The following is a 26,854-nucleotide window of genomic DNA, read 5'->3' as shown; positions in this document are numbered from 1 at the left end:
CCCCGGGGATCATTTTTGGACACCTTTTGACGATCCTTTTTACATCACTTTGAAAATCACTGGTGTAAAAAGTATATCAGCTTGGAGAAATAAAAAGTTGTTACTTAGCAACCAGGGCATGTTTAAGTTAGTAAGATATTTTAGGTTGTGTGTTTTAACTGAATCAAAGCAATTGGTTACAGGAAGTTCCAAGAAGTGTGAAGTTGAAGGACACAGGAGATTGGGACTAGAACGGTGCTGTTCAGTAAAGTCACAAAGTTGAAACAAAATTGGATTGTGAGAGGCCAGAAAGCTATCTGCAGTAGTTCTAAGGTTTGTGAGAACTTAATACAGTTTGTGAGACATTATTTGAAATAATGGTGCAAATTGGTGGCTGGATCTCAGAGTCCATGTAAAAACATTTGAAACACCAAATTTGAAATGTGAGGAGGAAAATCTGAAGCTGGATTCCAGTGAAGCGGAAGCTTTGTTTGAAAGTCGAGATGGAAAACCTAGTTTGGATTTTTAATGCAAACAGCTGATGGAAATCATCATTTGAAAAGAAAAGCGTGACTTTGGATTGGAGTTTGGAAACACTCGTGCCAATCGTGTGAGGGGGATTGTAAGATGAAACCACGGAAGATTGGCTTATGTGTCTTGGGTATGGATGTTCAGAATTTACCTGTAACATGCATCATAAATTTCTATGAAGTGATCACGAAGGAAAAGTATATGTGAAGTCAGCGTGCAGCAGAGTTGTTATAACATCAGAGGCGGGATTCTCTGACCCCCTCTTTCCCCCCCCCCCCCCCCCCCCCCCCCCCCTTCACCGGGTTGGAGAATTGCCGGGGGGCGGTGTGAATCCCGCCGCTCCGATGCTGGCTGCCGAATTCTCCGGCACCGGTTTTTGGCCGGGGGTGGGGATTGTGCCGCATTGGTCGTGGACCGTTGGCAGAGGCCCCCCCCTGGCGATTCCCCGATGGGTCGAGCGGCTGCCGGTTTTCGGCCAGTCTGGGCGGCATGAATTACATGAGGTCTATACCGGCGGGACCTGGCTCTGAGGGCGGCCTGCGGAATCCTCAGTTGGGGGGGGGGGGGGGGGGTCGGCGTGGGGTGATCCGGTGATCATGGTGGCCTGGCCCGTGATCGGGTCCCACCAATCTGCGGGCGGTCCTGTGCTGTGGGGGCACTCTTTCCCTCCGCGCCGGCCTGTGTAATGCTCCGCCATGGCCGGCGTGGAGAAGAAATCCCCTGTGCATGCGCAGGAATCACGCCAGCGGTTCTGGCGCCCCTGCGCATGCCCACCGGCGGAGGCCCTTCGCCGCCGGTTGGCACGGTGCCAGTCACTCCAGCGCCAGCCTAGCCCCCGAAGGTGCAGAGGATTCCACACCTTCTGGGCGGCCCGATGCCGGAATGGTTCACGCCACTCTTTGGCGTCAGTATGGCCCTCTCATCGGTTACCAGGGAATCCCGGCCCAGATGTCAGGATGTACAAAATGTAACGGGATACTATTTTTCAGTTGACATCATCATCGGTGCACTAACCCTGCGGAGTGAACATCACACTGCCTCGGATTTATCAGTTGTGGCTTAACTGGCAGCAAGGACTAACGTGTTTGACAAAATCTTTCAGTTTCAACTTCATCTGACCCCAGTTCTGACATCAGACATCTGGCAGCTGAAGATCAATATAAAGTGGTTATTGATGATGTGAATGGTACTGATGCGGTTGGTCAGCTGATTCCTATGAATTACGACTGTGTTCGATACTTCAGTCAATGCATTTGGAAAAGCTTGATTGTCCTTGTGTTTGGTTTCACAATCCTACAGTATGATTGGTAATGAAAATACAAAGTTGTTGATTCCAGATGCCCTGTTTCCTTATCTGCACAGGTATCAGCTCTCACTTTCAGTAACGCTATGCAAAAATTCAAAAGCTAAACACGCAAGGGCAATTCTGGTTAACAGCAGACAACATTAGATTCCCCACTGCAGCAAAATCTGGCCCAGTATTTATGGAGCTCTGGAAAATATTAAATATCAAACCATCACTATTTTGGCCATCAGTCCTTCTGATTCTTGCAAAATGTATTCTATACTAATTTCTCGATACAGTAAGGTTTGTTTAGTTCCATGTACTATATCCTGAGTATGGATTGTTTAGTTCTATATACTCTATCCTGATTATTTGAAATACTTTTACTCAATTTATTCCTTCATGTAGTTGGACTTTGACCTACTAATGCGGTTGTAAAATAAATTAAGTCCCTCTTGAAACTTCTACAATTTTTCTCTCGCTCTTTATCTTTTACTGTTTGTACATTTTAAGCTGTTCTCTGTTGTCATTCATATACATCCTATTTCTATGTTAGTTTTCATTATAATTTTATTAAACCTTGGTCATGCAAGGTTTCTTAAAATGTTATTTTCATCTATTGTACAATAACTTTAAATGCATTCAATTGACTTCTATTAAGCATAGTTTCTCAAGTTGTTCTTTCCAATGCATTTTTTTAAAACTTGGAAATGATTGTACCGCCACTTTGGGTTTGGCTAAAATATATCCATTTAAAACTAAGAACACAGTGATGGCCAGATCCTAGATGCTCACCAATCCCCAGATTACAACCGGTCCTAGTGGATTGTCAAGCATTAAACCTCAATACAGCTTCTACTTTTCTAACTTTACTCTCATGTGAGGCATATTTCTAACCACCATGTTAATTTTTTCTTATTTCTTTCTTTTCCTTTTGTCCCCGAAATGTTAATTCAACATCTGTAAGTTAAGATCCTTCAGTTAGCACATTATAATATTTTAATCTTCTGCCTTCAAATGTTCCCCAACCATATGTTATTTATGTGTTGGAGGCCTATTGCAATCTCAAATGCACCACGTCTATATAATGTTCACCACATCACTCCTCTTCCTAATTCATGGGCGGGATTCTCTGTCCCGCCAGACCTCTTTTCTGGAGCGGCACGCCCCGGCCGGCAGTGGGGTCATTCGTCCCGGCAGCCAGCCAATGGGGTTTCCCATTGTGGCGACCCCCACGCCTTCATGAAATCCGCGGACGTGAGTGTGTTGTCGGCGAAGCGGAGGATCCCGACGACAGAGAATCCCGGCCCATATGTTTGTATATCCCATTACGCTCCTAAATCCACCCTTGTACATTTGCAATGTTGTTCTCTTTATGAGCATATCCCTACAAAACAATTTAGAGCCTCTCACTTCCAGTTCTTAGCTGTCCACTAATGTTTCTCGGATATCATTAAAACTAATTTTTGCTTTTGTCGATGCTTTTTTCATTCCTAATATTTTCTGTTTGTATAATAAAGCACAACAATTAAAGCATTCCTTATTTGATCTTTGTCATTTACGTTCCTACTTAATTTTCTTGTTTATATACTTCCCTTAACTTAGCGATTTTAAGTCCTTTTCTACTGTACAATATATCTTTTTTTCCCCCATTGATGTTGTGCTTTCCTTGAGATAGCCCTTAAAGTGCAGTAATGTTTGCTCAGCTATTGATTATCCTCTCCCTTGCTTAGTTCTTGCTTTCCCCATAAACCCTAATAGTGTTTTCTTGGAGACAAGCTCCTATGTCTTCTTTTACTTCCTTCTAGAGGCAGTCACCCACTTCCTTTTCTCTACTTCGCTATTTCTCTCAATCATGGGGACTTCTATGGTGTAAGCAGAAGTGGAAAGAGTAATGTTTTCATGTGGTCTAGGTATATTTTTTGTGGATGGAAAAAGCACGTATGCAGTGCTCTTTAGAAGATGGCTTTTAGTTTCATGGAATATGGCCAGCTGTTAGTCAAAAACTGTTCAGGACAAGTTTCTTTAACTAGTCCATATTGTCCTTTCAAATGTTAATAAATTGATTTTACAAACTAATCTCAGCAGAATTTGAGTTCTGCTGTAGCTGGGTGTCATTAGCAAATTAGACAAATTAATAGGCAGACAAGAATTTGCCACTTCTCTGCTTGATTGGTAGCAAAGGTTGAAAACTGCCTGATGGTTGATGGAGCTGTTGTTCTTCAAATGAAGGAAGATATATTCTGAATTGCAGTTGTAGGATCATGAATTCCCCATTTTAACTACCTGTTTATACATTAGGGTAACAAAAGGGGGATCCACAGGTTTTTCTCTTCACTTAAAGCATCATGCTGACCAATAACTTATTGAAATAAATTTCTTGAGTAATTATCTATTATGTAAATAAATTGGGATAAGTTTTCACTTGAATTATGCCTTTGTTTGTTGCTTATCTAAATGTGAATGAGGGGTAGCTTATTGGAATTGCCGTTACTCGATAGACTTTGCCAATAGGGGCCAAGAAAAGTTTTCAGGATCATCCCAAAGGTGGTGAATGATACACTGAGGTGGAAGACTTACATTGGTATTGTGGAGTGGGGCAGTCGAGAAAGTTCAGAGATAGGGTGGATAAAAACCCTGGAAGGATTTGTAAGTGGAAATTAATCAGTAATGGAATTGAGGGTTATGGGAGGGTTAAAAAGCAAAAAGTGGAGTTGAGGATTATCAGATCTGCCATGATCTCATTGAATGGCAGAGCAGATTCGAAGGCTGAGTGGCCTACTTCTGCTCCTACATCTTATGGTCTTCTAGATTTAAAAATCTGTCCATTGAATGATGGAGCATCATTGGAGGTCAGTGAGGAAATAATAATGGATACAATGTGGATCATAGAGCTGTAAAATATGCAGAAGAGTAGTGTTGGAAAAGTCATATCATGGGAAATATGGTTTAGCAATTATATTTAATTAGAACAATTTCAGGGTGGAATATTTTGTCAATAATCTCCAATTTATCTCATTACTTTCCTTTTCTTGAATATGCAAGAATTTTACAAATAACAGCATGATTTTAATTGTCAACAATTTTTTTTAAAAATCTGGTATTTTGACAATGTATCTGGCTTTGGGAAGGCAGTACATTCAGTGGTATCAGGACAAAACCATTGCCAATGGCCAGAACTCCCATCTCATAACAAGTTAAAAGAACATCATTATACTGTGAACTTCAAGTCTATAATTATGATAACCTGTATTTGTATACTTTCCATCTATGAAGGATGTGCTAATGTATAATTAAAATTTGTATGCTATTTGTACTTGTACTTTCAAATGTTCAACTGCAAAGATTAGACAAGCCTGTTGTTAAGACTGAGTGGTTTTAATGAAGACTTTTGACTTCCACGTGGATTGGGGTCAACATATCATGGCAGAATTTCTTCAGTGTGATCGGTGTGATTAGGAATTTTCTGCAAAGATACACCATAGAGAACGAACAAGAATGCAGCCATATTATATTTAAGAGTGAGGAATGAGCCGATTTAGTTACCGACCTCATGGTACATGAACAATTACCTAATGGTGACCGTAATATGATTGAGTTCAATGTTATATTTGAAAAGGAGAACCTAAATCAGGCACTAATATTCTAGAGACAGTGACTGTTCACGACAAACGAGGCAAATCTGTTAATGTGTAGTGGGTTAATGGGTAAAACAAGTAAAATCAGCGGGAGATATTAAAAAACACTAAACATGATGTAGAACCAATTTATACCCTAAGTGGCAGAAGCTTTCCTAGCCCCCCCCCCCCCCCGCAAAAAAAAAAATGAATGACAGTTGAGGTAAGAGACAGCAGAAAACTGAAAGAAAAAGCACACCAAAATGCAAAAAAACCCACATATATCCTGCCAAATGGGAGAATTATGAAGGGCAGAAAGAGTGGCAAAACAAATGGGAATAGCTATGAAAAATTAGGAATATCAATTGACAGTTTTTTTTCTGCAGAAGAGGGTGGTCAAGAGAAACGTAGGCCCTTTAAAAATTGAGATTGATATAGCAGTGTCAATAAACATAAGGTCATGAGGTTGTTAACTTGATTTGCATCAGTATTTACAATAGAAGAGAAGTTGTGCACTCTAGTACAGAAAATAGCAAAAAAGTGGAATTTTGGCTTTTATATTATAGATCATAGAATTTACAGTGCAGAAGGAGGCCATTCGGCCCATCGAGTCCGCACCGGCTCTTGGAAAGAGCACCCTACCCAAGGTCAACACCTCCACCCTATCCCCATAACCCATTAACCCCACCCAACACTAAGGGTATTTTTGGACACTAAGGGCAATTTATAATGGCCAATCCACCTAACCTGCACATCTTTGGACTGTGGGAGGAAACCGGAGGAAACCCACGCAGACACGGGGGGGATGTGCAGACTCCGCACAGACAGTGACCCAAGCTGGAATCGAACCTGCGACCCTGGAGCTGTGAAGCAATTGCACTATCCACAATGCTACCGTGCTGCCCTATATCTGGTGGAATATACAAAGCCCTGGTTCAGATACTCCCGGAGAAAGTGCTAGACCCCACACCTTAGGTTTATTTTTGAATTAAAATTCAAAATTAACCATCTACTTACTATTGTAAGATTGAAACCTGGGATTCCAGAGCATTGCTCGAGTGTTATAACCTGCAGGCGTCTTATGGGGTGGGAATTATTAACTACCCTGTGGACCTTGCAGAATACGAGCTCTCCTGATAAGGGGGTGGGGAACCTCTAATGATGTCTGGCTATGCATAAATAGAGTCGGTCAATAAGGCACCAATTAAGAAAGACCCAGGAGGGAGCAACAAGAACTATGTAAAATAGTAGTTGTAAAATAAAGTAAATTTTCATTTCCACCAAGCTCAATGAGGACTCTTCATGGCTTTATAAAATCTAGATTTATGATTTACAAGTTCAGTAACATATACCACTAGGCCTCAGTTCATTGTTTGCTAAAACCCTCATCCATGCCTTTGTTACTCCTAGATTTGACTATCTCAGTGTACTCTTGGTTAGCTTCTCATTTTCTGTCCTCTATGACCGTGACATCACACACACCTTTGCTGCCATGCAGCAAGTCCCATTTCACCAAGTCCTATTCGCCTTTAATTCCGTGCTCACTGTTTACATTCCGATTAAGTAATGCCTTGATTTTGGGGGACTTCCGGTGTGCAGCATGGAGTGAGTGAGCACACAGAGACAGCTCCTGCCCAAGGTTACAGAAAAGAGCTCTTTTTTGGGCGGCATGGGTTGGAATTTCGATGAAAAGGCGTAGGCGAAGGTTCGAGGAGTACTTTCCCCCAGGAATAGTATGTTTCTTGGTTATCAGACCCTCAGAAACAGTGCAAGATTGGGCGGAAGCAGCAGCAAACAAAAGCCTCTGCAAGCAAACAAGCGGGGGAAGGGCCAGCTTATAGGTCTCAAGCTGACTTGAGGGCCTTTATGAAAGCTGAATTCTAGCAGCAGTCGACGCTGTCCCGACGAATCCCAGTGGGGGAAGGTGTCTAGAGGAGCATTCCCCATAATTTATGGTGCTCACCCGGAGTGGGGCAAAGGAAAAAGCTGCAGCAGCTCCCCAAGAAAAGCAGGGGAAGAAAGACAAAATGGCGGCCAGCGGAACACCCGAGGACTGGTGGAAGTGGGCGCAGGAGCAGCAAGCCTCTCTTCTGCGCTGTTTTGCGGAGCTGAAGGCTGAGTTGCTGGACTCCGGACTCCCTGAATGCAACTACAAACAAGCTGCTTGGGACCCAGGCGGCACAGGAGGTGTCTATCCGGGAGTTGCAGCAGCAGGCCGCTGAGAGGGAGGAGGAGGCCGTGGCCCTCGTGGGAAAGTGGAGTTGCACGAGGCACTTCACAAGAAGTGGCAAGACCGCTTGGAGGAGCTGGACGTTCGCACGAGGCGAAAGAATTTGAGGATCCTGGGCCTGGCGGAGGGGCTGGAGGGGTTGGATCTCCCGTCGTACGTGACCACGATTTTGAGCTCGTTGATGGGAGCAGGGTCCTTTCATTTGGCCCTGGAGCTTGAGGGAGCTCACAGAGTGCTGGCCAGGAGGCCTAAGGCAAATGAACCCCTGCGGGTGGTGCTGGTGCGGTTCCATCGATTCAGTGACCGGGAGTGTGTGCTGCGCTGGGCCAAGAAAGAGAGGAGCAGCAAGTGGGAGAATTCGGTGGTGCGAATCTACCAGGACTGGAGTGCGGAGGTGGCAAAGCGGCGGGCCGGGTTCAACCGGACGAAGGCGGTGCTGCATGGCAAGCAGGTCAGATTTGGAATGCTGCAGCCTGCGCGTCTGTGGGTGACATATAAGGACCGGCACCACTACTTTGAGTCCCCGGAGGAGGCGTGGGCCTTTGTACAGGCGGAGAAGCTGGACTCGAACTAGGGTCTGGGGACACACTATGGCCGTTGCTGTTTTCGCTGTTGCTGTTCTTCAATTTTGACAGGTGTTATTTTTATGCTAGTTTTCTTTTTGCTCTGTTTCCGGGTGGGTTTGTCTGTTGGGTATGGGTGTGGGGTATGTGGGGAACATTGGGGGTATGTGCTTTATATGTTCTCTTCTGTACGGGGCTGGGGGTTGGGGTGAAACTGGATTTTGAGGAGCTGCGTCAGAAGGGTGGGGTGTGGCAGTATGAAAGCGCGGGCTTTCCTCTGGATGTCCGCGCTGCGGGGCAGGGGGGGCGGAGCTGGAGGTGGGGGCGTGGCCTTCACTGGTTTTCTTTCCCCCGCTGAAGCGGTGCCAAGGAGGTGTGGCAAGAGGGGGATGACCCCATGCCGGGAGGAGATGGGTTTTGGCGGGAGCTGCCGGGTCAGCAGAAGTCAGCTGACTCACGGAAGTACCATGGAGAGTGCGTCGCGGCTAGGAGGGGTCCTAGGTGGGGGGGTGGGGGGGGGGGATACCGGGTTGCTGCTGGAATGGCCAGGAAGGAGCTGGTGTGGGCCGGGGGGGTAGAGGAGAGGCGTTATCGCCATGGGGAACGGGTCAGGCGGGGCGAGCTGGCCTGGGGCGAGCAGTCGATAAGCTATGGCTAGCCGGCGGGTGAGAGGGGCAGGTTGCCCTCTGATCCGGCTGATTACCTGGAACGTGAGGGGGCTGAATGGGCCGGTTAAGAGAACTAGGGTATTTTCTCATCTGAAGGGGCTGAAACGGACGTGGCTATGCTCCAGGAGACCCACTTGAAGGTGGCGGACCAGGTTCGTCTGAGGAAGGGGTGGGTGGGGCAGGTTTTTCACTCAGGATTGGACGCGAAGAACCGGGGGGGTGGCGATTCTGGTGGGGAAGAGGGTGGCGTTCGAGGCGGCTGAGGTGGTGTCGGACAAGGAGGGCAGATATATTATGGAGAAGGGTAGGCTGCAGGGAGAGAAGGTGGTGTTGGTTAATGTATATGCCCCGAATTAGGATGATGCCGGCTTCATGAGGCGCTTGTTGGGCCACATTCCGGACCTGGAGGCGGGGGGCCTGATCACGGGGGGAGACTTTAACACAGTGCTGGATCCCCCACTGGACCGGTCCAGTTCAAGGACGGGTAGGAGACCGGCGGCAGCCAAAGTGCTGAGGGGGTTTATGAACCAGATGGGAGGGGTGGATCCCTGGAGGTTTGGGAGGCCGAGAGCGCGGGAGTATTTCTTTTTCTCCCATGTCCATAGGGTCTATTCCTGAATAGATTTTTTCGTCCTGAGCAGGGAATTGATCCCGAAGGTGCAGGATGCAGAGTATTCGGCGATAGCGATTTCAGACCATGCTCCGCACTGGGTTGATCTGGAGATGGGGGAGGCGCGGGACCAGCGCCCGCTCTGGCGCCTGGATGTGGGGATGCTGGCTGATGAGGAGGTGTGTAGGAGGGTCCGGGGAAGTATTGAGGGGCATCTGGATACCAACGACACGGGGGAGGTCCGGGTGGGGATGGTCTGGGAGGCTCTGAAAGCAGTGATCCGGGGGGAGCTGATCTCCATCCGGGCCCATAGGGAAAGGAGGGAGAGGAAGGAGAGGGAGAGACTGGTGAGGGAGCTCCTGGATGTGGACAGGAGATACGCGGAGGCACCGGAGGAGGGGTTGCTGGGGGAACGGCGTAGTTTGCAGGCCAAATTTGACTTGTTGACCACCAGAAAGGCGGAGACACAGTGGAGGAGGTCGCAGGGCGCGGTATATGAGTATGGGGAGAAGGCGAGCAGGATGTTGGCACATCAGCTCCGCAGGCGGGATGCGGCTAGGGAAATTGGTGGAGTTGGAGTGACGGATAGGGGTGGGAATGTAGTGCAGGAGGGGACAGAAGTAAATGGGGTCTTTAGGGACTTCTACGAGGAACTGTACCGGTCAGAACCTCCGATGGGGAGAGGGGGGATGGAGAGCTTCATGAACAGGCTATGTTTCCCAAGGGTTCAAGAGGAGCTGGTAGAGGGGCTGGGGGCGCCGATAGAGTTGGAGGAGCTAGTCAGGGGGATTGGAAAAATGCAGTCAGGTAAGGCGCCGGGGCCGGACGGGTTCCCGGTGGAATTTTATAAAAAGTATGCGGATCTGGTGGGCCCCCTGTTGGTGCGAGCCTTCAATGAGGCATGGGAGGGGGGGGCTTTGCCCCCGACGATGTCGCGGGCACTGATCTCTCTGATCCTGAAGCAGGATAAGGACCCCTTGCAGTGTGGATCATACAGGCCTATCTCGATGGCAAGTGTAGTTACCAATGGAAGGAGATCGGAGTACTTTAGGCTCTACCGTGGGACCAGGCAGGGGTGCCCCCTGTCCCCCTTGCTCTTTGCACTGGCGATTGAACCTTTGGCTATGGCGTTGAGGGAGTCAGGGAGATGGAGGGGTCTGGTGCGGGGTGGGGAGGAACATCGTGTATCGCTGTATGCGGCCGACCTGCTGTTGTATGTGGCGGATCCAGAGGGGGGAATGCCGGGGGTGATGGAGCTGTTAGCGGAATTTGGGGGCTTCTCGGGCTATAAGTTAAATTTAGGCAAGAGTGAGGTATTTGTAGTACACCCGGGTGATCAGGAGGAGGGAATTGGGAGACTCCCATTTAAGAGGGCAGTGAAGAGTTTCAGATACCTGGGGGTGTAGGTGGCCAGGAGTTGGGGGACTCTCCATAAGCTTAATTTTACCAGGCTGGTGGAGCAGATGGAAGAGGAATTTAAAAGGTGGGACATGGTGCCGCTATCGTTGGCGGGTAGAGTGCAGTCCGTCAAAATGACGGTTCTCCTGAGGTTCTTGTTCCTTTTTCAGTGTTTGCCCATCTTTATCCCTAGGGCCTTTTTTAGAAGGGTGACTAGCAGCATCATGAGCTTTGTTTGGGCGCATGGGACCCCGAGGGTGAAGAGGGTCTTCTTGGAGCGGGGTAGAGATGGGGGGGGGGCTGGCGTTACCCAATCTCTCGGGGTATTATTGGGCGGCCAATGTGTCGATGGTGGGTAATGGAGGGGGAAGGGGCAGCATGGAAACGGATAGAGAGGGCGTCCTGTGGGGGCCCTGGTAACAGCGCCGTGGCCGCTCCCTCCTACGAGGTATACCACGAGTCCGGTGGTGGCGGCTACCCTCAAGATTTGGGGGCAGTGGAGGTGACATATGGGAGAAGTGGGGGGCTCGATGGAGGCTCCGTTAAGGGGGAACCATAGGTTCGTCCCGGGGAACATTGATGGGGGATTTCAGGGTTGGCACAGAGCGGGCATCAGACAGCTGAGGGACCTGTTTATTGATGGGAGGTTTGCGAGTCTGGGGGAGTTGGAGGAGAAATTTGGGCTCCCCCGGGGAACATGTTCAGGTATCTGCAGGTAAAGGCATTTGCTAGGCGGCAGGTGGAGGGATTCCCTTCGCTTCCCGCGAGGGGGATGAGCGACAGGGTGCTTTCGGGGGTCTGGGTCGGAGAGGGGAAGATATCTGATATCTACAAGGTTATGCAGGAGGCGGAGGAGGCGTCAGTAGAGGAGCTGAAAGCTAAGTGGGAGGGGGAACTGGGGGAACAGATCGAAGACGGGACATGGGCTGATGCTCTGGAGAGGGTTAATTCTTCCTCCTCGTGTGCGCGGCTTAGCCTCATCCAATTCAAGGTGCTGCATAGGGCCCACATGACTGGGACGAGGATGAGTAGGTTCTTTGGGGGTGAAGACAGGTGTGTCAGGTGCTCGGGGAGTCCAGCGAACCATGCCCATATGTTCTGGGCATGCCCGGCACTGGAGGAGTTCTGGAAGGGGACGGCGAGGACGGTGTCGAGGGTGGTGGGATCCAGGGTCAAGCCAGGATGGGGACTCGCGATTTTTGGGGTTGGGGTGGAGCCGGGAGTGCAGGAGGCGAAAGAGGCCGGTGTGCTGGCCTTTGCGTCCCTAGTAGCCCGGCGAAGGATCTTGCTACAATGGAAGGATGCGAGGCCCCCAAGCGTGGAGACCTGGATCAATGACATGGCGGGTTTCATTAAGCTAGAGAAGGTCAAATTCGCCCTGAGAGGGTCGGTACAAGGGTTCTTTAGGCGGTGGCAACCTTTTCTCGACTTTCTGGCTCAACGATAGGGTACAGGGACAGTAGCAGCAGCAACCCGGGGGGGGAGGGAAAAGGGAAGGGGGAGGGAAAAGGGAAGGGGGAGGGAAAAGGGGGGGGGGGGCGGACAATGACTATGTTTGTTTATTTAATTTTAATATATTTTAAGTTCTTTTGTTCATTGGGGTTGGGGGGGGGTGGGGGGATATGATGCATGCGTCGATACGGTCTGGGGGTGTTACAGTTATTATGGGTTATTTTGTTGCATTTCATTGTTTGTCGTTATGTTTCATATTTTCTGTAAAAAATTCCAATAAAAATTATATAAAAAAAAAAAGTAATGCCTTGATTTTAAACTTCTGAACCTTGTTTTCAAGTCCCTCCGTGGTCAAATATCAACAGCATTAGACAGATTAGACTGCTTGGATTTATGGAAGGGAAATTATGTTTGACAAACAGATTTTTTTAAGATGTCACTAGAAGAATAGATAAGGAAAATCCTGTGGATGTGGTGCATTTAGATTTTCAGAAAGCTTTTGATAAAGTCCAGCATAAGAGGTTGGTGTGCAAAATTTAATCACATGGGATTTGAAATAATATATTGGCATGGATTGAGACTTGGCAAGCAGGCTAGAAGCAGGGAGCGGGAATGAATGGGTCTTTTTTGGAGTGGCAGGCAGTGACTTGTGGGGTACTGCAGAGATCAGTACTTGGGCCCTATTTACAATATATGTCAATAATTTGAATGAGTGAGCCAAATGTGATATTTTCACGTTGGCAACACAAAACAAAGTAGGAATGTGAGTGGTGAGGAGGATGTAAAGAGGCTTCAAGACGATTTAGACAGGTTGAGTGCGTGAATAAATACACGGCCGATGAGTATAACGTGAATAAGTGTGAAATTATCCGCTTTGATCGGAAGAACAGAATAGCAGCTAATTATTTAAATGGTGATAGATTGGGAAATGTTGATATCCAAAGGGACCTGCATGTACTTGAACACCAGTCACTGCAAGCAAGCAAGTAGGTTCAGTAAACAATTAAGAAAGCAAGTGGTATGGTGCCTTCATTATAACAGGATTTGCGTACAGGAACAAGGGTGTCTTACTGTCCAGGATGTTGGTGAGACCACACCTGGAATGTTTGATGAATCTTTCGTCCCCCTTGGGATATACTTACCACACAGGGACTGCAGTGAAGGTTAATCTGACTGATTCTTGGCCTGGCATATGGGAGATTGGGTCATGTCGGTCTTCATTCACTGGAATTTTAAAAAATGAGAGGAGATTTCATTGAAGCATATAAAATTCTGACAGGGTTGGACAGACTGGATGCAGGAATGATGCGTTTGGGTAATGTGCGATTTAATGGCCTCATCGCACCAGACTTGGTAATGTGATGAGGCCGTCGAGCCTCTTGAGAGGCTTCTCGCGAGATTTGCGATGCTCAAAACGCCTTGAGAGATTTAACTAAATCTCTCGAGACGTCACGATCTGGATCTCATCTTCACTGACCAAGATCCAGATATACACCGTATTCTCCCGGGATCTAGAAGCTAACGGCCTCACCTGGGAGATCACGCCATGGCGCCGCTTAGTACTCATAGTACTCACCCACACAAACGTGGACCTGGTGTAACAGCACCTGGGGGGAACTCCCAAGCCATCAGAGACACTTGGGCGGCCGGGCTCTGGGTACCGTCGCACTCCTGCTGACATCTTGACACTTGGTGCTGGGTGGCACTGCCAAGGTGCCAGGTTGCCCATGCTAGTGCTTGGCCCGGGGTGCCTTGTCTTTAAGATGTTGTGGGTGGTCCAGTCTGGAGGCCGTAGTAGGGTGGTTGAGGGCGTTTGAAAGAACCTGCACTGAGTTCAGGAAATTATGTAAGTGCGGCATCGGCGGGGTGTTTCTTGCCGAGGCCCAAAAAAACAGTGCCGTTAAATAGCAGCAGTGAGAAATGCCCTGCCAGCCACGCCCAAAATGACACTTCAAAATGTTTCCATTAAACCGCGCCCGATGTTTCCCCTGCCTCGCGGGGGGGGGGGGGGGGGGGGGGGGGGGTGGGGGCGGCAGAATCTGTAACATGGGGTCACTGTCTCGGGATATGGGGTGGGCTATTTAAGACTTGAGGGCAAGAGATGTTGCATCACGCAGAGGATGGTGAAATGGTGAACCGGTGGAATTCTCTACCACAGAAATCTATGGAGGCCAAGTCACTGAATGTATTTTACCGGGAAATAGATTTTGAGACGCTTTGAAGTCTCGGGTTATGGGGAGAGCGTGGGAGTATGGTGTTGAGATAGAGGATCAGCCATGATCATATTGAGTGGTGGTGCAGGCTAGAGGGGTCGAATGGACTACTCCGATTTTTGACCCTCCTAAGAACTTTGTAGCCTCCTCCGAGATATGTGCTCTTCTAAACCTTAACCCCTTACACATATCCATTTTTAATCACTCTCCCATTGGTGACTATGCCTTGGGTTCCTCCTGTATCCTAGTGGCATAGGTAACTGAACTGGTAAAACACAAACCTACAGCAATGCTCTGGGCATCTAGGCTCAAATCCCACAACAGTAGGTGGTTGATAGTCCTGTGACAGGCCTGGGTGAATTGAAAAGAAATTTAGTTTCTGAGACCTTAAACTCTGAAATTCCATTTCTAAAACTTCTCTTTATTTCCACCTCTTTAACCTCTTTCGTGGTGCTTCTTTAAAGCAGAGCTCTTTGATCAAGCTTTTGGTAATCTTCCATAATGCTATGGGTACAGTGGAATCGTGGTTATGTTCCTGGACAAAGACAGAAGTTCAAATCCTATCATGGAAGCTGGAATTTAAAATTTTAATTAAATAAATCTGGAATTAAAAAGCTAGTCATCAATAACGGTGAAAATTACACTGATGAATTGTCATCTCTCTGTGGTAATACTACAAAGGTTAAATGGCCAGGAATGATTGCACAAACTAGGATTGCATTCCCTGGAATTTCGAAGATTAACGGGTGATTTGATCATAGTTTCCTAGCTATTTAGAGTACTTGCTCGGGTAGACGAGAACCATTTTTGCTGGTTAGTGAGTGTTTTCGCTGGACTAGGGGCATCGCCTAAAAATTAGAGCTGGGTCTTTCAGAGCAAAGTTAGAAAATTCCTCGAGAGGAGAAGTTCAGAACTTGCTCCTGCAAATTGCAAAAGTTAATTTTTAATTTTAAATCTTCGATCATTGTTGATTTTTGTTAACCAAAGGGATAAGAGACAAGGGCAGATTAATAAAGTTTGTTTGATATGGATGAGATATTAACTTATTGAATGGGGCAACAGGCTTGATGGCTCAACTACTCCTACATTCTTATTCCTCATATGGATACAGATTAAGTTATAATTATTTTACCTGTAGGATATAAACTCTTATTTGCTGTTAAGATGAACCATTATTCAACCATATCCACGTTTTTGGAAGCTGTCAATGTAAACTTGGCTCATTATATTTAGACCCATCGAAGCACTGTCACCCAGTTTGTAACCTGCGTGCAGAAAACATGCTCTGATCCAACTCTACTTCTCTGCTTCCCAAATTCTTGTACAAGATACTGGATTATAAATAATATATAATCCAAGTTAGCACTTAAAGTGTGACATTAAATTGAGATTCAATTATATCTGCAATATTGATATCGTTATCTCCTATCCCCTCAGCATTCTTCACCCAAAGGTTGCGTTTAGATTTGACTCCTTGCATATCATACCATGGGAGACTGGCTAGTAATACTGAAGTCTGATCTGTGCTCATACTCCATGTAACTGTACTTAGTTCTTGTAGTACTTTGTTGTGATGCTTTTTTTCTGTCACTGCTATCTTCCAGATTCAGCATTCATTTCATCTTTTAAATGTTGTTTGCACAATTTTAGTGGACTTATGTCAGATGAGGGGCGGGATTCTCCGGCCGTGTCCGCCCGGTGACTGGAAAATCCCGCCCGAGGTCAATGGGCTTCTCCACTCGCCCATGGCGTTCTTGCGGTGGGCAGAGCGGAAGAATCCAGCCCGAGATCTATAAACATTATCAATATAGGCAGCAATCTTTCAGCCTGTGGAGTGATCAATGAGATAAGAGGTGGATGTCATTGTGTGTGTTGAAACTGATCTCGTACTTCAAATAATGCCATCAAGAGTATCTTAAAGTAGGTCGGCACGGTGGCGCCTCACGGTACTAGGACCCGGGCTCGATGCTGGCCCCGGATCACTGTCCCATGTGGAGTTTGCATATTCTCCCCGTGTTTGTGTGGGTTTCACCCCACAATCCAAAGATGTACAGAGTAGATGGATTAGCTATGCTAAATTACCCCTTAATTAAAAAAAAGTATTTTATAGTGAAAAGAAGAATAGATCACTTAGCTGCACCAAAGATGACATGTAAGCAGAGGAGGGAAAGGTAATAACATACCTGTTTTGAGTCAAGTGAGTCAACCAGGAGGTGGAATGTAGAGGAGAAAGGTTGGGGGGGCGGGGGGGGAATGAAATGAGTTATTGACTATTTTTAAAGTAACAGATTTTGAGATGTGTTTGGGACGTAAGATGACAGTCATTCAAACGTCATCTGTAACTTTAGTAAGTGCACTCTTGGTATTGTGAAAAGGCAGAAGAAGCCACTCAAGTAAAGAGGGTGAGAGAAAGATTGCAATGTAGTTGCAAGGACAACACATTTATGGAGGCACGGTAGAGATTTCAAATGTGTTCAACTCTCCTCAAGCTCCACAGATAGTTGAGTGCGAAGATGGAATGTTTATTTGGAATCTGGTACCAAGACAAAGTGAAAGGTAATATTAGCACATAATCTAATTGGAATTTGGTTCGGACATGGTGTTCTCCAAGTTAAATCAGTATGAATATAATTTAACACTGGCTTTGTAGAAGTCGGTCCCTTTTTTTAGATTGGTGTAACACTGATCATGATCATTCAACCCAAGGCTTCCCGAATGGCTGCCGGAATGTGGCGACTAGAGGCTTTTCACAGTAACTTCACTGCAGTGTTAATGTAAGCCTACTTGTAACAATAAAGATTATTATTTGTTTCTTTCTTTCTTGATTGATTAATTGAGCCCAAGTAGCTCTATTATTGACTGATTGATATGAGGGAGCCTCAAAGGTCCCCAGCACAGGCAATCAGATACCAACAATGTGTCAGCAAGTTCTCAGTTGGACACATTCTTACTGTCCCCCCCGAAGCTCTCTGGGGAGGGGGGGAGGGGGGGGGGGCGGTGGCGGCGGTGTTCTGCGACAGCTGACGTTCACATCCCACGTTTGGCAACCATCGCCTCTGTGCTGGACGTCCTCCATGACCCATGCCGGCCGACCTCCGCGACCCATGCCGGCCGACCTCCGCGACCCATGCCGGCCGACTTCCGCGACCCATGCCGGCCGACTTCCGCGACCCATGCCGGCCGACTTCCGCGACCCACGCCGGCCAACATCGGCGACCCACGCCGGTTGACCTCCGCCACACACTATTACTATTTTCCCTTACCTTTAATGCAACAAGTGAGCCTGTTTGGTCCTCACGATCACATTTGCTTTGTCATTCATTGCTACATTTGTGCGAAGGACTTCAGCTGATGATTGAAGTTCTCGCTGCATCCTTTGAAAAAAATCAAAAGGTTTGTCCTCAAACTTGTCATGCTTTTTTAAATTCATTTATCAGAGTTACAAAGCCAAAGCTCCAGAGTGGATGGGGCAAACCCCTAATCCAGGCTCCTTGCCTGCTCCCAAAACCAATTCAAATTGAATCCAATTCAAGGTCCCCACAAAAGAGACATATCAAATCCAGGAATTACACCTGACCACACACTCAGTCTTAGCCAAAAGACTGTGAAGCGATGAAATTGCTAAGATTAATCTTCAAGTTCCTTTGAAATTTTGAGGATTTTAAACTTTAACTTGCCAGTTCTTCCATACGCATGGGATTTCCATCCTGATTTGCATTGGCACAATTAAAAGCCATACCTCCAGAAATCAACTTTATACTGCTTTGTTCCCGATTTCAGTTTCTTCTTAATGGGTTGTTGACTAGAGGCCGTGGAGCTCCTTATACAGCTCACACCACCACTGCTTTGTCCTGCCATGGACTCTCCTGACCAGCTCACACTAGCACTGCTTTGTACTGCTGTGGATACTCCTGCAGATTCAGTTGTGAAATCCTAGCCTGTTTGTTTCTGGCCCTCCCTTCCTTATTACAAAACTATCCATCTTTAGTTCTTCATAGTACTGTTGCTTGCTTGCTGACAGCTACCAAATGAAGGAATCTCTCCTCCGTGATTTTGCATCCAAAGCACAGGCATACTGACCTGCTCTCTGCTGCCCCTTCTGGCAGGAAGACTCCAACGTTGGTGTTTAAAGGTAGGTAGCGGCCGGCATTCTCAACTTAAAAGCCGGTTGCAGTCGTTGGGCACTTCTCTCCTGACTGCGAAGGCTGCGACTGATCACTCCACCACCCTCCCGACCCACACAGTTTGGAAAAACCCTGTCTTAAGGCTACACCCGCACAGTTGAATGCAGAAGATCTCATGGTACTGTTCATAGAAAAGCAGGGAATTTTTCCATTGTCCTCACCAGCAAATACCCAACACCAGGAAAGTACATTAATAGATAGTGCGTAAAATTTTCTGTTTGTGGGACCCTGAGGTGCACAAATTAGTTGCACTGATCTACACACATGACTGTATTTCAAAAATAACATATTGGCTGGGAAGCATTTTGGGATAGCCTCAATATGATCTGCCATTGAATAAATGTTGTTTTCTTTTATTTCTTTTCTACCTTTTAGTCAATTACTTGCGCTTGATTTTGGCCAACCTGCAAAAATAGCTACTCACTGACTGCTCCATTCATTAAAATTTAGGAAAAATGTTCTTGGAATATAAATCAGAACATAGCAAACAAAATTGTATTCTAGTCTGTGATTGGTACAAATACCTTGTAGAAGTGATTTTTAAGCTACAAAACATAACAGACCACTTTATTCATTTCTGCAGTGAATTATTTTCCTTGTGTTTATTATTCAACATATTCTCAAAATTCTGCTAATGAAGAAGCTTTTAAACTTTTATCATTTTTATTATTGAAATGCATACCTGGGTGCTGTCCTGTACAATTTTGGCTTGCACAGAGAATAAAACTATGTACGATAATAAATAGTATGGTCTGTAGACACACATTTTTGTGTTTGATCCATGGGGGGGTGTCATGGTGGGTAATGCAGAACAGGAAGCTCCAGTGGGGTAATATTCCACTGAAAGATTGATTACCTATGTTCAAGAACAGAGAGCAGCTGAATTAAAATGTAGTAAACCGCTTTCCATCCTGACTTTAATGCAATAAAATGGCTGATCAGAGCCACCAATGCTAAATAGTTTTTGCTGAGAAGGGAATGCAAATGTTTATAAAATTAACTCAAGATTTCACAATGTTGCAGAATTATTCATGGTTGTACTGTAAGTTCTGCCACTACAACTGAAAAGGTTTGTAGATATTATTGTATTGAGATCTGTTATAATTTACACAGATCAGTGCTTTTGTTTTAAACAATCTATTACCTGCTAACTTGTGTTTTCTGTAGCCAAGTTACATTTTTGCACGGTATCAGAAAGTAAAACGGAGAGCTGTTCCACATAATGTGTTGCTGAAGTGACATCATGTGTGGTGTCGTGTTTCAATTCCTGCAAGTGGCTTGGCAGCTGTGGTGCTTTATTTCTCAGTCTTTGGGCAGCAGAGTGCTCGCTGGGGAACCTCTTCAAAGAAACAGGATCCATTTCAGAACTTAGCAAATGCTGTAGCTTGACTGATGTCTGGAGCTCAGCAAAAGGGTTGAATTACCTTGAAGACTGAAGTCTGACTTTGTGCCGTGATTCTGCTTCTTGCTCATTATTTTAGTTGTTGGAACTGAGCAGCATACCGTAACGATTAATTACTGTAAGTATGATCACTTGTAGAGTCATAAGGACGTAACTTCATCATTGCATGAGGTATCTGTGTGGTAAAATCCAATGCTCTGTTAATGTTTGCTCAACATTTCTTATTACAGTTGTGGTTTTGATATGGGGTTTAAGTTTAACACAGACTTTCATCGGTAAATTTAAAGCACTAAAACTAGTGTGTGTTAAACTACAGGTATAAGAAAAGTATGTTCTGTTTATAAGTTTATAAATGGAAGAAGAGGCTTGCTGGCTTTTGTGCAGCCCGAAATGAGTGCTGAGCTTTTGGTATTTGTTTTCAGAGGAACCTACATTTTACATTCAACATTGTTTGGTTCTGATTGCCACTGACAGTAGGTTTTTTTGCTTGTGTGTTTAAATGTTGATGGCTCGGTACTACGTGGACTGGCGTCTGTCTTATGGCTGTTGATGTGGAGCAACGACTATAATTTTACATACATGTGGTTAAGCCAAATAATTGGGTTGGAGTAGTAGAGTGCACTGTGATACTTCCTTCATATTTGTGAATCAGGCATTGAGATTAATTTGTTCTATGATCTGTTCTGGATGACGGCAATTACACGCTGAAGTGATTTTAACTTTCCATTTGTGCGTCAGACATCTGCATCTGCCATGGTTTGTGAAGATGCAGATTAGGGTTGGCCAGGAGCTTCATTGAAGATCGAAGAATTTAAGCATGTACAGCGTTGAGCACAAAGTAAAATTGTCTGCCAAATTCTTAGATAATGTATTGCACAATCCTGGCAAATTACATTTGTGTCCCAAGATACAGGGGTGGAAGAATTTTGAATTAACCAGGAATTACAATTTTTTTTTAAAATTGCAAACTGTAGGCCTGATATCTGTGTAGCCACCGGTGATAATTTACTCCTCGGTTCCTTTTACAACATGTTGGGTGGTTCAGCCATATTGGGTCACCTTGGTATGATTTTTAGTTGCCCCATACTAAAGGAGGCTTTCTATTAAAATGTCATTCATGTGTGCAGTGTTTTGCAGTATCTGAAAACAAAACAAAATGGATGACTAACTCAATATTGCGATTCATTTAAATATCTGTTCTCTTCAAAGAAAAATACTACTGTTTACTGTAATGTTTAGAAATATGTGACAACTCCTTCAAAGCTGTAAAATGTTCTAAATGTGTGGAATGGGAAATAACTCGAAGCTCAGAAGACATAAATTCCATGTTTTTCAGCTTCCATTCCATCATTCTTTACAACAGAATATATTCTGCTTGTTTTTAACAAAAAAATCAGTTCATCCAAGAGAAACCTATTAGTTTTGTAACCTTGTGACCATCCTGATAAACACTGCCCACTTGCCACAGTGCTGAATTTTCTGTTGGGCATTATGTTTGTTACTGCTGAAGATGAGTTGATAAGCATGCAGCATGTTATAAAATGCTCCCGCAAACCCTATGGGTTTTTCAGTTTGAGATGTATAATTTAACAGAAAACAATTATTTGATTGCATATTCTTTTAACTGAAGTAGACGCAGAAACAAACCGAGCTGGTTTCTGAAGTTTTTGTCTTATGCCACCAACTTACTCATCATTACATTGTCCTTATTGCTGCATGCATAAGTTAGCAACGTTTGAGCCGCTTTTCAATAGCAAATTAGTTTTAACCATTTTGGCAACAGCATCTATAAGGCCTTCTTTCCCTAATAGCTCAACAACCACAGCAGCTTGCATTTATGATTAGCCCCTTTAATGTAATAAAATGCCCCAGGGTGCTTCGCAGAAGTGCTTTAAAGCAAGGTCTGACACTGAGCCACTTGGAATATTATGGCAGATGGTCAAAGCGATGACTTTTCACAAACATCTTGAAGGAGGAAAGAGAGGGAATAAGGTTTAGGGAGGGAATACCAGAGTTTAGAGCCTGGACAGCTGAAGGCACAGTCACTAATGTAGAGCAATTAAAATCAGAATGCTAAGGAGATAAGTGTTATAGGAGCACAGGTATTTTGGAGGTTCGGGGGGCTGGGTGAGATTGCAGAAATGGGGAGGAATAAGGCCATGGAGTGATTTGAAAAGAAACATGAAATTAAAGTGTTTCTTTGGGAGCCAGTGTAGATCAGCAAACGCAGTGTTGATGAACGGATGGGCCTTGGTGCAGGTAAGGATAGGGACAGCAGCGTTTCCATTACAGGGAGTTCTCACTTAAAGTTGTGGTTCCATTCCTGAAAATCACAACTTTAAGTGAATCATAGTTCCCATAGCAATCAATGTTAAACCCAGAGTTGGATTCCTTTGGACATTTCTTGCCAGGAAAAGTCAATGCACAAATTGAGAGGCTATAAAATACATGTGCAGTACATGGTTCTATCTGAAATAACTTACAAAATAAAATGCATGAGAAATGCAACATACAATATTGTGCACCTTCATAACAGTCCTTTTAAATTGACCGGGCTCCATCTAGTGGCAGAGGTTAGTCAATCTTAGAGGACCATTTCTCTCCTGGACCATTACTAATAGCAGAAAGGTTTTGGTTCCATTGCTGCAGTCGGGAAGAAGGTAAAAGTGTTTTATAGTTCGTAGCGACTTTAAGAAGTTTAGAAAAATCTTGCAAATTTGGTGCAAGCTTGATGGTATCCTTGCGACAGGCTAGTTTGTGGACTCAGCAATGAATCTATTCAGAGGAAGCTGCTTACTGTAAGTGAATTAACTCTAAAAGCTGCTGTGGAAGTTGCCACATCTGTGGAGCTAGTAACAAAGAAGCTTCATAGATAGGGGCTGGAGTAAAGATCCACAAAATGGATACATCAAGGAACAAGGTTACAAGGGTGCAACCATGTCAACGATGGACACTCAGCGGGGGAATGTTGTAGTAAAACGAATACATGCAAGAACTGTAGCAAGAAGGGCCACATTGCCGAAACATGTTGGGCTCAGGAAACTTCTCCTAGACCAAGAAGGTGTAAGAAAAGCAAGATAGCTAAACAGACTAGTCATGTCTATCAATTAGTGGATGAAGCTCAGGATCACTCAAAAGTCAACATAACTGAACTCCTGCAGGAGCTGAAGCTAGGTGTCTTGCGAATGCAGGACGAGTAACAATGTTTTAGGGCATATCCAAAACTTGAAGGTCATGAAATTAAAATCAAAGTGGATACGGGCACGGCAGTATCGTCAATATCTGAGGCAATTTATCATCAAAAGCTGAAGCATCTGCCTTTAAAACTATCAAATGTAATCCTAAGGACGTACACTGAAGAGGTCATGCCATTAAAAGGGCGTATTATGGTGAAAGTAGAAACAAATAGGCAGATGGCAAAGGTTCCTCTTCCATGTTATCCATGGAAATTTTCCTCTTCAATTTGACAGAGCGTAGTTGGGAAAGATTGGACTTAACTGGGAAGTTGTCAATCAACTAGTGGATTCAAGAACAACTTGCAACAATTTCTGATGAAGAACGAGAAGGTGTTCGTAAATTCACTCGGCTCCATGCTAGAGTTGAGGAACACCTAAAAATTAAGCCAGGCAGCACAGCCAAATGTCTCAAAGCTGGGACCATGCCATATGTCATCAGGCCAAAGTTTGAAGAACTAGAAAAACCCGTACGAACAGGAGTCATTGAACCTTTTCCTACAAGAGATTGGAAAACACCAGAACAACTGTATTAATACCCGATGGCTCAGTGAAAATTTGTGGAGATTTAAAACAACTATTAACCCAGTATTATGCGGAGATCATTATCCACTGCCACTGATTGAAAACGTGTTTGCTGGACCTTCTACAGGGCAGAAATTCAGTAAAATTGATCCATCACGGGCATATCTGCAGGTGAATGTGGCTGCCAATTTACAGCCACTACTCACCATTGTGACACCTAAAGGTCTGTTTCATTACAGAAGACTTCCTTTTGTAATAACATCTGTGCTTTCTCTTTTTCAAAAAGCCATGGGTCATATTCAAAGTGGCTGAATGGAGTGCAGTGTTAGTTAGATGACATACTTATTACCTGTTCAAATGAACAGGAATACTTGGAGAATTTGGAAGCTATCCTGAAGCGTTTACAGAGCTGCAAGAGTTAAGAAGAAAAAGTGTGACTTTTTCAAGTTATCCATAAATTACTTGGGTTATATTATCGACAAAGATGGCTCACCTAAGAAGCCAAAGAAAATGTCAGGAATCTTAGAAGCACCCTGTTCTCAAAATGTGACTTAATTAAGGTTGTTTTAGGATTGATCAATTATTACTTTGAGGACTGCTTGAAGGGGAATGGGTACCTGCTGTGATCCAAGCAAAGGTCCAATATCATACCTCATACAGATGGATAATGAAAGAGGTTGGCAACGTCATACCAATCAGCTATTTCACAAAGTGAGCTCGCAGAAACATCTCAAAAGGTTCTTCCCATGGAAATCTAGATAGAAATACTTCAGAACAGAGACCAGAGACAGTGATGAGCTTAGATTCTGTTGCTGAGGAGTTTTCAGTACCTGTAGTGATAGATATAAGAATAACTACCCAAGAAGTACCATCTACAGAAAGGAATGAAGACCTGTTCATGGTCTCGAGTAGCCAAGTTGCAGAACACTGAATTCTACCAAAAAGGAATAGACAAAAAGGAAAGAAATATAACAGGAACTGTCCCCTGCTCATCTTATTGACACTTATACCCTTTGTTACTCTCTTTCCCCATCCTCTGCATGATTGTTGGCACTGCTCAACTATTTTAACCATCCTTCCTATAATCCCTGGGACTCTTCCAAAAACCTGTTTTCTTGCCCTTTATCCTTTCCTGCTTTTAAAAGCTCACAAAAGACTTCTTCAGTTCAATTATTCTTTTTGCCTCTTAGTCTATTGTCATTTCCAGCATATTAATTTTCATTTATCAGATCAAATAAGGATGTCATTCCTGACAAAGGCACAAAAAATAAATTATTTTTTGAACAGGGCAAAGGCCTGTGAATGTGGTATATCTAGACTTACAGATGTTTGGCAAGGTGCCACATAAAAGACTGATCCAGAAGGTGAGATTGCAAGGGATTGGGGGTTAGAGTATTAGATTGGATTGAGGATTGGATTAAGGATTGGCTGACTGACAAAAAGCAGAGGGTTGGGATAAATGGGTCCCTCTCTGGCTGGTGAACTGTAACTAGTGGGGTGCCATAGGGGTCAGTCCTTGGATCTCACTGTTTACAATCTATATAAATGATCTGCAAGTAGGGACAGAGTGTAACATAGAAAAATGTGTGAATGATACTAAAATAGGTGGGAAAGCAGGCAGTGAAGAGAAGATAAAGAGTTTGCAGGTGGATATCGATAGGCTAGGAGAATGGGCCAAAAGTTGGTAGATGGAGTTTAATGTGGATAAGTGTGAGGTTATCCATTTTGGCCAGAAAAATGGCCGGCAAATTATTATCTAAATGAAAGCAGATTCAAAATGTGTCTGGGCAGAGGGATCTGGGTGTCTTTGTTCATGGACATGTTCATGGTTGTGGGGGCCAAATCCACGCAGACACGGGGAGAATGTGCAAACCCCACAGGGACAGTGACCCAGAGCCGAGATCGAACCTGGGACCTCGGCACCATGAGGCAGCATTGCTAACCACTGCACCACCGTGCTGCCCTTTAGAAATGTTGTTGCAATTGTATAGGATGTTGGTGAGACCACATCTCGAGTATTGTGTCCAGTTTTGGCCTCCTTATTTGAGGAAGGATGTGGTGGTATTGGAGGCTGATCAGAGGAGGTTCATCAGATTGATTCTGGAGATGAAAGGGTTGACATATGAGGAGAGATTAAACAGTTTGGACTTATACTCGCTGGAGTTTAGAAGATTACTCCAGCTGGAGTTTAGAAGATTGAGAGGGGATCTGGTCGAGGTATATAAAATAAAAGGGATTGATAAAGGAAACTTAGACCAAAAGTTCCCCTTTGTAAGGCAATCTAGAACTAGAGGCCACATATATAGGTTGAGAGGCAGTACATTTAAAACTGAGATGAGGAGGAACTACTTCTCCAGAGGTGGTGAATTTGTGGAACTCGCTGTCCATAGTGCGATGGAGTCTGAATCATTAAATGGTTTCAAGAAGGAGATAGATACATTTCTGATTTTTAAAAAAAGGTTAAAGGGATATGGGGAACAGTTGGGGAGGTGGATTTAAGACCAGTAAGAGATCAGCCTTGATCTGATTGAATGGCGGAGCAGGCTCAAGGGGCTGAATTGCCTACTTCTGCTCCTAATTTCTACGTTCCATTGCAAGAATTATACAGGATTAATGTTTTTTGGAATAATTTATGTGAGATGTAATTGACTCTAGCTTTCTGCTCCCTTTGTTTATTCCTGAATTCTTTCTCTTTCCCAGAAAGCAATGACTGATACTGGAGTGGAGTTCCAGTTGCAGTAGCAGTCCACCAGTACCACCTTCAAATGGTTATTTTGTACATGGTACCTGATGCTGATTATTGCCAAACAGTTTTGGTGGTGCTGAAAGGAAGAGTGATATACCCAATCCTAATAATGTCTGACAGCCATGTTATTCAATCAGAATCACCAGTAATCCAGTGCATGCCAGGAGGATGATTCTTCCCTGTTACCCCATCCTGCACCAGTTGTCCAGGCTGTAATA

At 44.9% G+C, this 26,854-nt stretch overlaps 1 protein-coding gene across 13 annotated transcripts in view; it reads left to right on the top strand.

The window, feature by feature from the left end:
- The window catches only part of plekha5 (pleckstrin homology domain containing, family A member 5), a 460,471-nt gene that overhangs the window by 155,336 nt on the left and 278,281 nt on the right, over positions 1 to 26,854 (top strand). Inside the window, exon 1 of one of the 13 annotated variants that reach the window (XM_038811102.1) lies at positions 20,053 to 20,250. The exons of the other annotated variants lie outside the window; for them this stretch is intronic. The gene's annotated coding sequence lies outside the window, so the exon portion shown is untranslated. Of the gene's footprint in view, positions 1 to 20,052; positions 20,251 to 26,854 lie in introns of those variants that run through there. 13 annotated transcript variants of the gene reach the window in all.

The sequence above is a fragment of the Scyliorhinus canicula genome, chromosome 11 (assembly GCF_902713615.1).
Source record: "Scyliorhinus canicula chromosome 11, sScyCan1.1, whole genome shotgun sequence".
Classification (NCBI taxonomy): Eukaryota; Metazoa; Chordata; class Chondrichthyes; order Carcharhiniformes; family Scyliorhinidae; genus Scyliorhinus; species Scyliorhinus canicula.
This window is presented reverse-complemented; position numbering and strand designations above follow the sequence as displayed.